This window comes from Poecilia reticulata, chromosome 1 (assembly GCF_904066995.2).
Source record: "Poecilia reticulata chromosome 1, P_reticulata-male-v2, whole genome shotgun sequence".
In the NCBI taxonomy this organism is placed as follows: Eukaryota; Metazoa; Chordata; class Actinopteri; order Cyprinodontiformes; family Poeciliidae; genus Poecilia; species Poecilia reticulata.
In genome coordinates this window covers 27,313,354-27,325,850 of record NC_088830.1, presented here as the reverse complement: position 1 = coordinate 27,325,850, position 12,497 = coordinate 27,313,354, and the positions used below count along the sequence as shown (strand labels likewise).

The 12,497-nt window shown below is 35.4% G+C and overlaps 1 protein-coding gene across 3 annotated transcripts in view; it reads right to left on the bottom strand.

Moving 5' to 3' along the window:
• Nucleotides 1-12,497, bottom strand: part of lcor (ligand dependent nuclear receptor corepressor) — a 104,093-nt gene that overhangs the window by 57,218 nt on the left and 34,378 nt on the right. Inside the window, exon 1 of one of the 3 annotated variants that reach the window (XM_081610516.1) lies at nucleotides 6,035-6,053. The exons of the other annotated variants lie outside the window; for them this stretch is intronic. The gene's annotated coding sequence lies outside the window, so the exon portion shown is untranslated. Of the gene's footprint in view, nucleotides 1-6,034; nucleotides 6,054-12,497 lie in introns of those variants that run through there. 3 annotated transcript variants of the gene reach the window in all.

Genomic DNA, 12,497 nt, shown 5'->3' with positions numbered 1-12,497 from the left:
CTGGTTTCATTTACCCAGAATGCCCTGTGCTGTCCACTTCCTGCTTTTTGAGCGGTCTCCGGGAAATGTGGTGTTAGCATATGCATTCAAACCGTGCTAGAGTTCACTTAAACTGATCAAGGTTTTTATGCGGACCAGAATTGGCTTTTTTGGCCCAAATTAAGAGTTTGATTGCGCATTCACACATCCACAAACAAACCAGACAAACAATCTAGTTTGATTAAAACAAACTAAGCAGATCGGATAATCTAATCGGCCAGATAACAGATTGTTCAACTTTACTAAATGTGAAAACAGTATAATATTTTGCAGAATAAACATTTGAAAATGAAATGTAGTTGTAAGCTTTTCAACGTTTTTGCTTAATTCTGTTTTGAAAAATCAAAAGAAACAAATATTAGGGATTAGTTTTTTATGTCTGTAATAATCAACATGTTATTTTCAGTAGGAATAACTGCTGCTTTTCACTTTCAGATAAAAGCAATTACACAGTCTTATACATTTGATCCTTTTGTGTAAATACTGTTATGATGTGATATTGTCATCCAAGGTTATTGTAGTGTGAGAATCTCATAAAGACTCATGCCGATCTACAACTTCTGCAATTATTCTACAGTTGATGCTAATGAATCTGAATATAAGAGCAGCCTTTGTTGGCTACAGCTCATATTCTACATGTGCAATTTAATTGTGTTTATGCAGTATACAATCTCTAAAATTAGAAACCGTTATGAAGACAAGACTTTGGGGAAAGTTTCTGAAAGGGAATGTTACTTCTACAAACAATATTCTGACTCGGAGTCAAAAACATTAGTTCAAGTCAGATTTTTTAACCCGACTTTCTACCATAAATGTTCTGGTCACAAGTTAACTTCTCTAAAAAAAAAAAAAAAACACACACACACAACCAATGCTTGAAATTAGAATTTTGCACACTTGTTGTCATTTCCGAATAGCTAATTAAAGATCTGAAAGCGCAACAAACGGGAACATTTTCACCGTGTAATACAGTTTCACGTATTTGTTTTTCTACAATGTTTTGATTCTTCCTGGAGTAAACATGACATGTTTTGGGATGAACGAGAGAAAACTGGGAGAAAGACAAGTAAAGTTCTATTAAACTTAAAGTGCTATTCTTTTACATACTAAAACGTGTCAAACTTAAGGTCGGGGTGCCAAATCCGGCCCACCGTAGCTTTTTTTACGGCCCCCTAGACTCATGAATAAAACAGTCATGATAACAGTGTGCTTAAATATTATTTTATAAATCAATTAAAAGCTGTTTTTATCTGTTTACTGCCAAGTTGCATCAACTAGTCCCTCCAGTTTCTTGTGAATTATCATGGAAATTCATGCAAAATCAACAAAACCCTGCACTTTTTGTGTTAATCATTATTGTAAGTATATTGTAGATTTTCCCAAAAATTGTGAAAATCATTGGATCTAAGTGACGGTTTACTCCCACTTGCAGGTGGCAGTATTTTTTACTTAATCCATAATGATAGTCATAAATTAGTCATTTATGATGATATGTAGGCAAAAAATATTTCTACCCCAAACACTTTTTTATTGCAAAAAAATTACAAAAAAAAAATCGAGGAATCCTGGAGGGACTGAAAAGAAGCTCAATATTATTTAATTTTAATAATTTATTTATGCTTTAACAGTTTAACGGGTTTTATCAATACATTCTGGCAGATCCGGCCCTTTAAGAACATTCATGATCTTGATTTGTCCCAAAAGCAAAATGAGTTTGACCCCCCTGGTCTAGCAGATCAGAGATCAGCACACCAAACGTGAAGCAGAGCTCAGATTAAAGTCCAGATCTTAATCCAGAAGAGAGAAATTTCACACCAGCGCTGAGACACTCTTGACATTTGGATGAGTTTGGATCGTTGATCTGAAGCTCAGTTTCAGAAATCACTGATCTGCAGCTCAAACACAGAGATTACTAATGAGACTCGGCGACTCTCTGCAGCATCACACACACGCACGCACGCACACACACACACACACACACACACACACACACACACACACACACACACACTGAACCGCAGCAAACAGAGATAATGATCCGCCGTTTTTCTTTTGGTCTTTGACCCCGACAGGTGAGCCAAAATTCCCGCAAAAAATCCAAAGTGAACAGCAGCGAAATGCAGAAAATCTTATTTCTTTCATGCAGGATCTCAGACATCATGGGAGCCTTTTCAGCTTCATTACATGCTGCCCTCACTCCACCTTCTCTTGCCCCTCAAGAGGGGTGGGGTGGATTTTTTAAGCCCTTAATGCCAATGATTAAAAGCCAAAGGCTGCGCTGAAACTCTGCGTAAGTGTTTTAGTGTGCCTGTGTGCGTTTTTAAGGCGATACGGAGCAGAGGGGACAGATGTGGGACATCAGCCGCCTAGAGCTGTTCCGATCATGTTTAATCCCCCTCCATGCTCCCGATCCCAGCTGCGCTAAAAATTTCTAAGAATTAAGAAAAAAAGAAGAAAAAAACCCACACATTTTGAGGGATTTTTTTAAATATAAAAAAAATCAGAAAAGACCTGCTGGAACAAAACTGAAAAATGTCCCTATTAACTAAAAACGCATAAGATAAAAATGAATAACTATTAAAAATGGTTCATGTACATATAGATTTCAAGGAATAAAAAAAACAAAACATTTCTGTTAATTTTTTTTAAATCTGAAAAATCACAGAAAGCCTGCTAGATATGCTAGTACAAAGAATTAAAATGTCCCTATTAATTAAAAACACAAAATAAAAACAAACTACAACTATTAAAAAAGGTTAATGTACATGTATTATTTGAATTGTATGTAAGATTCAACAACAAGCAAGGAGTTACTGGAGAATCAGTCTTATTGACATCGACTTTAATCCACTAAATACAGAGCATCTTCCTAATGTAATGTTTTATATTACAAAGATATAATCACAGAACATCCAATTAAAATTCTATAAAATATGACTAGCATCGGGCCGCACAGTGGCGCAGTTGGTAGAGCTGTTGCCTTGCAGCAAGAAGGTTCTGGGTTCGATTCCCGGCCTCGGTCTTTCTGCATGGAGTTTGCATGTTCTCCCTGTGCATGCGTGGGTTTTCTCTGGGTACTCCGGTTTCCTCCCACAGTCCAAAAAAACATGACTGTTAGGTTAATTGGCCTCTCCAAATTGCCCCTAGGTGTGAGTGTGTGTGTGTGCATGGTTGTTTGTCCTGTGTGTCTCTGTGTTGCCCTGCGACAGACTGGCGACCTGTCCAGGGTGAACCCGCCTCTCGCCTGGTACACTAGCTGGAGATGGGCACCAGCAACCCTCCTGACCCCACTAAGGGATAAGGGTGTAAGAAGATGGATGGATGACTAGCATCTATCCATCCATTTTCTTACACCCTTTTGGAGAACATGCAAACTCCATGCAGAAAGACCGGGAATCGATCTACAGATCTACCAACTGCACTACTGTGCAGCCCGACTAGCATCTATTTAATCAAAAATTAGTTTGGAAAACTGTTTAAGTCAAGATGTTATTAAATATTTTATTTTAAAAAATGTCTAAAACTGACTGAGAAAATAAAGCTTCACTTTTTCTGCATTTTACAACTAATATGTAAATATTTAAATGTATAAAAAACAAAAATGTGGCTGAAACTTTCATGTAGATTTAGCGGACTAAATTTCAGCAACAAAAAAAGCAAAAATCATGAAAATATTTTGTCTGAGTATAATTTTAAAGCCGGATTGATCCACAGTGTTTATTCCATATTTCTAAGATCTTTTTACTTTCCAGATTCTCATAAGTACTTTGATTTAAATAATTAAAGTGATTTAATACAGATCTGTTTTCTGCTTGATAAAACAGCAAAACAAAAAGTTTCATTAATAATTAAAATCCATTAACCAAAGCAGTCCTAATGTTCACAACACTTTTCTTCTTTCAGTTAAATATCAACGAAGCCATATTTGTAATATTTCCACTCTTCAGTTTACACAGGAAACAAACACTGTAAAACATCTGAGCTGCATTTAGTGGTGTCTACTTTTAAGTCAAATAAATTTAGACAGTTTTACATTTTGAACCTAAATCTGAGTTTGTGAATGATAAACTTACAGCAGTAAGTTGTGTTAACTTTTTTTTGTCAAAGTTGAACAAACTCGAGTTTTTAGGTTAGCACTTAAAAATATTTCCCAGTGTGCTTAGCGGCATGTTTTTGGATCCTGTTGTCCTGAGTGAAATGGACTGTTGTATGTTCATTTTAATCCATTTGTCTGATAATGTTATGTTCACACTAAATGTTCCTGAGCTGAATTCATTGTAATATTTAATAATATTCATTATCAGATCAGAAATTTTGTTCATGCAATTTGAAACAAGAATTTAGATTATTCTAAAGTAAGATAAGTAGATATTTTAAGTTGATGTTGTGAATGAAATAATATAGAAATGTGGCTTTTTAACTGACTGCAGCTTTATTCTTGAATATTGTGAAATAATTATTTGGTTCAAGTTAAAAGTTGATGAACTTTAATTTTGGCAATAAAACCAAAACAGTTTTCTTTTTGACTTAAATTACATGTTCAAGGCAGCAGGTGAACCTTCCTTTTCAAGTTAAACCACCTTCAAATGTTTTACAGTACAATCACAATCTAACTGCGTTGTTAAACCAGAAATATATCACTTAGGGGTTTGAGCAGAAGACGCAGACATTTTACTGACTATCTGCTGGACTAAAGGGATATTATAGTTAAAAACTGGATTTTAATGAGAACCCAGAGAACATGTCAGAGTGACCAGAGTGTTTCTGGGTCTTTCTGTCACAAAGAACCGTTTCTTCTCCTCACTAAGCCAGCTAGAAAAAAAGAGCAGCTCTATGACTGTACAATATATCCAAATATGGTATAATTTTAATTTCAGTGTGTGCAATATTCATATTCCAAAGAGCCAAATGGAGAGTAATAACTCTTGGCTGATATATGAACTTGCATTTTTCATGTTAATGTAATTAATATTTAGCTAGTTGGGCAAAGTGTCACAGCAGCAAATGCTCACACTGGACACAAATGACAAAATTGCTCAAAATGTTAAAGGTCACAAAGTGGAGGAAGAACAGATAGGAAAGGAGAAAACGGGCCATGACATCATGGCAATTTTCACCAGTATCATTGTCATCACAAGACTTTCTACCGTCATGGAGAAGTTTGGAATGTTGTCAGCTGCAAAATTCATTGAAAATGGTGGTTTTATAACTTTTTGCTTTTTCAACACCGTATGTCTCTCTTTAAAAAAAAAAAAATCCTAATATTTCTTTATAAGATCAACAGGAAACGGACATCAGCTTTCAATTTAACATCCCTAGTTATGAGTTTACCTTCTCAAATTGGAAAAGGAAAATGCATAACTGAAAATCTGCCCCATTTGCTGAATCTGATTTTAAAACAACACATGTACATACAATTAATAAATATTGAGGATAACAGACTTAAGACTAGGTCTGCAAATTTGGTAATCGATTAAGTCAATAATTCCTCAATATTATTGATAAAGTACTGGTTCAATTGCCAAATTATTTCACTAAAAACATGGGGAAATTATGTTGTTCTAAGTGAAACAATCTACTAGTGGAACTAGGTATGCTATTACTGACTTTAAAAAACGTTCATAGATCTTACTAGAAAGTTAATTTAGTCTTATTTAAAGTGTACTAAAAGTTGGAAACAGCTAGTTTAGAAACCGACCAACCCATACCTCCTCCCTCCTGACGTGTTGATCAAATTACCGAGTTTGCCTGAATTCACACACCATGATTTATATCACTATGTAATAAATAGCGTCTCCCTTTACACCGGAGCAGCATTAAAAACGTGCAAACGCGAGATGCTAACCAGTTTTTTCCATACGTGCTAGGCTACATGACGATGCGGCACTGTTTCCATGGTTACCAACGGTTAGAAGCGTACCTTCTCTATAATGCAATATTTGATGTCTTTCTAATCATACTCACTTATAAAGCGTATGAGCGTTAATCTTCTTACCTTGTAAAAAGTATTCGCTGTAAATTCGAGATTTCACCGAAGGCTTACAGTCATATTATAACTGACAGCTGCCAGTCGTTATGATTAACGGCTGCTATCGTCACTACCGTATCTGTCCTCATTAAACGTTATAAAATAAAATTGCAAGTTTGGTTTGTATCCTTCTCCGTTTGTCCAGCCGACCGCGCAGCATCCTATGTCCATTTTTAAAGTGAAATCAACAAAATAGAGGCGATATTGGGTTACAGATGTCTGCTTTTAGACTAGCTTTAACTCCGTCATGGCGGAGTTCTGGAGAGCGTGACGTCACGTGTTCTAACGGTTAATCGCTGTAGCGGAATAATGGGGGTTTCTCTCCCACTTAGTGCGACCTCAGTAAAATATATAAACAAGTAAATAAATAAAAAAAACAGTTGAAATGTGTGTTAGCTCCTGACGGTTAAAAACTGAAAAAACACTGACATTTTTAACAAAGCTAGCAAAGACTACTAAATTTTGCTACAGAAAAGTTTCAAATCTATAGAAATATGAGCAACGTCTCAGCAGAGGCTTACAGTTAAAGTGACCATTTTTCAGTTTTTGTGGACATAGTTGCTGTCTATGCAGTAAACTGCCTCACTTTAATGGTTTTCTTTAAAGCATCAAACACAACATGCACATTCTTTCCCTTTTCACCTGTCAATCTTTCACATGAAAGCTAAATTATAGTAAGGCATAAAGTGGGTCAGGTAGCATAAGTACAAGGCTAAGGTGGATTAATCACAGAGAAAAAGGGCCAAAAAGGAAAACTGTTCTAAAAGCAAAGTTGGAGATCTCAGAAAAAGCCACCTTGGAGCGCTTACTGTCACTCTGTAAATGTTACATTTCGCTCTGTCAGCGTGAGCTCCGGCTTGTAGGGAAAAACAGACATTGTTCTGCTGAAAACCTTTATTCTGACCTAATTTTTCATCAGCTCTTACAACACACGGCGCGATAAGTTAAACTGGAATCTCATTACGCCAGTCTACATTTGGAAAAGGGGCAAAGTGAAAACACAAAGGATGTGATGGAGCTGAAAAGGAAACGGCCCCGCTGTGATGTCTCCTCCCCCTCTTACCATAAACACACTGTGCAGGCTTTTACTGGGGCCTCATGCTGACTGCGTGTGTGTGTGCATGCGTGGGTGTGTGTGTGTGTGTGTGTGTGAGCACAAGGCATGATTGTGCCATGTGTGAGTGCTAGCATGGAGTACATAAGAGCCGGTGAGAAATGTTTATAATCAACAGAGAGATTAGTGAAAGGCAGAGGAAATATTATTGTGTTAAATTTACCTTAAACACGCAGAAAAAGCTTCGACATTTGTAATGAAAATGTCACAAAGAAAGACGTGTATACACAAATCTAAAATTAATATTGTCTAATAGGCTCCATTGAAACCAAAAAAAAGCAGTTAATTTCTATTTAGGGTTGAAACGATTAATCGGATTAATCCGATTAATCGTGATGAATTGATTATTAAAATAATCGTCAACTAATTTAGTAATCTGGAGTATGCAGACTGAAAAAAAGGACATTTACTGATTAAACAAGAAATTCAGAGCAGAACTGTACAAACCAAAACTGTACAAAATACAGAATTAAGACCAAAAAAATCTTCATCTGTAAATGTGTTTTACTAAAAACTCCTCAAGAAGCCTAATAGTTTTAGATGTTACTGTGTTATTGCATTTTCAGCACTAAAATGTCCTCCTTTTTAAAAACAATGGAATTTAATTATTTATTTGCATCTTTTATTGTATAAAATTGGTTTAAATGAAAACTCTACAGATTGCGCTGATTTTTTTTCTTATCTGATCGTTAGTATAATCAATTACTAAAATAATTGTATTTTTATTTCTGCAAAAATATATTTATTTTTGCTATTTTAATTTCATCTCATTTATTTGTTCGCATCTTGATTAAATAAAAAAGGGGGAAAACTATTTCCCTCAGTCTGTCACGCTGAAACCAAACATCCAAATTGACTCATTAAGAAAAATGCAATCCATAGAAACTGGATTTTTTTTTTTTTTTTTGCAGCTTTGAAACATCAATAAAAAATACGTGAAAGATGTGTTTAGCAGAATCTTCTCTGTTGAAGACTTTACAGAGAAAGCAACAGATTTCTGAGCTCTGCTGCTGTGAAATATTGCATCTTAATCTTATTCCAGAAAACTGTAGTTGTGTCCTATTTTTGTTGGATGATAACGTCGGGATTAAATGATAAAGATCTGGAAAAACAGCGAATAAACCAAACACACACACGCACACACTCAGACATTTAATGACGTCACTGAACTGGAGCGGCTGAATTAAGCAACATCAACATAAATGCCCCAACATGCAAGAGATATTTCAAACTGTGCTGGAGGTTCAACAGTGAAGAATTTGAGCTTTTCAATGGCAGAACGTAAAACAAACACAAAAATGTTAAAGAATCAAATGGGAATATCTGATATTCTACATAAAACAGATTCAGACATGAATTCCAACTGATCGTTTTTTTAGAAATCTCTACTCTAGGAAATTTGTTCTCCACCACTTAATCTTCATTTTAATCTTTAGGTAGAAAGTAAAAAAAAAAATAACCTTTTGCAGATTCTGCTTGTTGTTGATGGAAAAATACCAAAAAAAGCACATCATTTCCAACTTAATAATAAAAAAAATAGATTCAAATACATATTTCTGCTGCTTATAATTACAACCTGTTGTGGAAATTCAATGCAATTATTCTATGAAAAACGAAAAACTAAAACCTGAGTTTATTACGTCTATCTGTAAAAACATTAGTTGGTTCTTTATCATTTTTAGCCAAAGTTACTAAACATTCTGCAGACCTTTTGAAGCTCTGCAGATCCCGATACTCATTTCCAATAATCTTCACCAACTCCAGAGTTGGGCAGTAACTATTTACATTTACTCAGTTACATTACTTTTACATTTACTCAATTTCTGGATTTTCTACCCACAGAATGAAAAAACAAACATGTTTTCACCAAAAATTCACCAGACAGACACGCCTGCAGCTTCTGTTAAAGTTTAAATAATTTTTTTATTGAAAGAAAATGATTTGGAAAAAAAATTATTTTGCTATTTTTTGTTACTTATGTGAATTATTAAAGATCTGTTGTCATAGCAACCTTCCAGACCTCTCCAGTCTTCTGGTTCTGGTCTAGTAGAACCAGAACCAAACATGCAGAAGCAGCATTCAGCTTCTATGTAGCACAAATCTGGAACAAACTTCCAGAAAACTGCAAAACAGCCGAAACACTGAGCGGCTTTAAATCTAGACTAAAAACCCACCTGATTAGAGTTGCTTTTGATTAATAATCAATGGAAAATCAATAACGATGAGAAAATGTAATGCTTCAATTATTGACCGTTTGTTCTGACTTTGTGTTTTTATGATGTAAAACACTTTGAACCGTCATTCACAAACTTTGCTGAAATGTATCATACAAATAAACTGATTTATTGTCATTTTCATCCTTAAAATACCAAAATCTCCATATAAACTTATATTTTCATTCATATGATTATGTAATTTTTAAATATTAAATGACTGATAATTTAGTTACTGAGTACTTGAGTAGACTTTTGACCAAATACGTTTTTACTCTTGTGTAATTTCTTGGCTACTTTTTACTGGTACTTGAGTAAACATATGTAGAAGTAGTGCTGCTCCTGGAGTCCAGTTCTTAGTTACTCTGCCCATTTCTGACTAACTATGTCCGATAAGCAGCAACACGATCTGAACGGTGGATCAACATTAACAACAGAAGTTTAAAAAACAAGAAGTTGCTCTTTTTCTGTCGCTCCAACTCCGAACAAACGCTGAAATCAAATCGAAGACGTTTTCCAGACTGTTGGACCAATGAATGATCACTTATCAGAACTGAGATCTTCCCTGAAGCAGAATCATTCCTGATGAGATTTCTTAACCCGACCAGAAAAGCAAATCCAGTCTGGGATGATGCAGAGCATAACTGATGTTTCTTTTACCAATAAAACTTTCTGTAAGCGTCTCTCGGTCCTTCAGATTTAATTACACTGCAGCAGCCACAAAACCACGAAACGTCGTCGTCAGTATCTCCATCTCAGCTGCAGCAGTTATGAACTTTCAACCTCAAAAAGACATTTATTGCAGTCAAATAAAAATCTCTTCTTACGGTTTTATTACAACATACAAAACACTCAAAATAGCAAACTAACCTTTTGCAAATAACATATAATTTAATAACCAGTGCTTAGTGAATTTTACACTCCTTACAAATTACTAGAACAAGAATGTGTCACCATTTTAAATTTCAGAAAAGACATTATTACATGTTACCATATCTAATTTTTACTCATGTCACAACTTCTAGTTTTACCAAATTATGTCATTTTTTTTGCGTTTAAAATGCTATTTTAGTTGCAACAGTGAGTTTCCTCTGACTGAGTGACATAAACATTTTGGAGTCCCGCCTCCAGTCTGACAGAGAAAGCGTCAAGAGAAAATGCCCCCTGTGGACGCAGCTACAGATTAGAAGGCCTCCCTGCCATGACCCTAATCTCAAAGACTTTGGAGCGCATTGCAAAAGAGGAATAATCATAAAAAAAATTCCAGCGTGGACTTTTACAAAAGCTGGTCAGCAATTTCAAGCATTTTGCAGCTTTAACACCAATAAAGACTTTTTCATGGATTCCTGAGACGGGTATAAATACTTTTTGGCATTTTTTTTAATGCCCTCTGTACTTTGTCTTATTTTTGTATGGAAATTCCTGTCAGAAAACATATTTCAAATTAAAACAACTTGAAATCTAAACCTCCCAGGGGTGAATAATTAAAAAAAATGAGTTTTTTGGGGGTTTGAAGCTTTGAAACTCTCCTGAAATATACAAATATAAATAAATGTGCACTGTGTTTGCTGTTTCAAAACGTGACCATGTGTTTTGGACTAACAATAGAAATCACATCAAAAAGCAACACCTACAAGCTCACAAGAACGTAGAAACGACGCCGCAGAAAAACATTTTTTCAACACACAATAGCTGCTAGCTCCTTGAAGGAAATTATCCAGAACAAGAGCACACACACACACACACGCACACGCACACACACACACACACACACACACACACACACACACACACACACACCCAGCATTGTATCTGACAGATGTGAGGATTGTTGAAATCTGAATGAGTTCAAGAGGTCAAGGGGCCCAGAGCCGACGAAACAAAGACATATTTTGGAGTGTTTTGTTGATGTGTTTGTGCAGAACTTGAACGCTGTGTGTTTGCAGTCTGTGACTTTTTCCTACCATATGATTTTCACATGAAGTTGTATTACTTACTGCCGGACGGACCAGACGGATGGACTATGGACAAAACAACTGATTTGCATTTATTGAGGCAGATAAGATAAGAGTGGAAAAAAGTATTTTGTCTTCTAAAAATTAACTCAGTAAAGGCATTAATATCCCCCCCATTATCAGAAGATAAATAATTAAAAAAAAGACAACCTGGCATTTTTAAACTAAACGTTTCACATAAGTTTCTTTGGTTGAGAAGAAACTGTTCACAAGTGATTGTTTTGTTATTTTAACATTTAAAATGTTCAGATTTAGACTCTGTGGTAATAATAAGGCTAGAATATAAAGCTGGGGTCATGAGAAAATAAGTAAAAATGAGCGTTTAAAATGTATTACATGAAGTTGCTCTCAGAGGGAGAGATGGGGAAAGTTTATGCTGCTGGGATTTTGCAGTGATTTGTTTCTTCTACACAAAATAGTGAGTTTTTTCCTAATGGGGTGATAATGCATTGATGATGTTCTCTTTGCTACAAAGACGATTCCTGCACCTCAGCCTTATTGAGCACTGCATTGCTAAATGTGACCAATAAAGCTGTAGAGCTTAGTTAGCAGGAGCTGCAGCCATTTGTGCAGTTTCATTCTCTTCAATACAGTCCAGTGTTTTATTAAGTGTTTGGCACCTTATTTCCCACAAAAGGCATCTCTTCACTAGAAATGCAAATGTAAAACGCCTTGTGACCAGATCTGTAGCTTGATTGGCTGCAACTGGAGATCTTATATACCGGGGAATGCATCAGTGGCTGCGCTTCTGTAACAAATGTGCACAGAATTTTGTCAATGTTCCGCTAATGTCGAAAAAAAAAATACAATTTTGCAACTGCCGTGTTTCCACTAAATAACAAAATTAAAATCAAGTTAATACGTTTGTTCAAGCAATAAGTCATTAAAAAATGTCATCCCATCATCCTCCAAGAAACTTCCTGTCGTCTTTTTCTTCGTTGTTGATGATGTGTGATGTGAAAAAAAGTTTCCATTTCAGTTTTGCGATATAAAAAACACGTCATCTTAGCGGCAAAAGTTTTTTTCAAAATTGTAGTGTTTCCATTAAGAAAACTTATTTTGAAATGACAAATTGTGCAATTGACAAA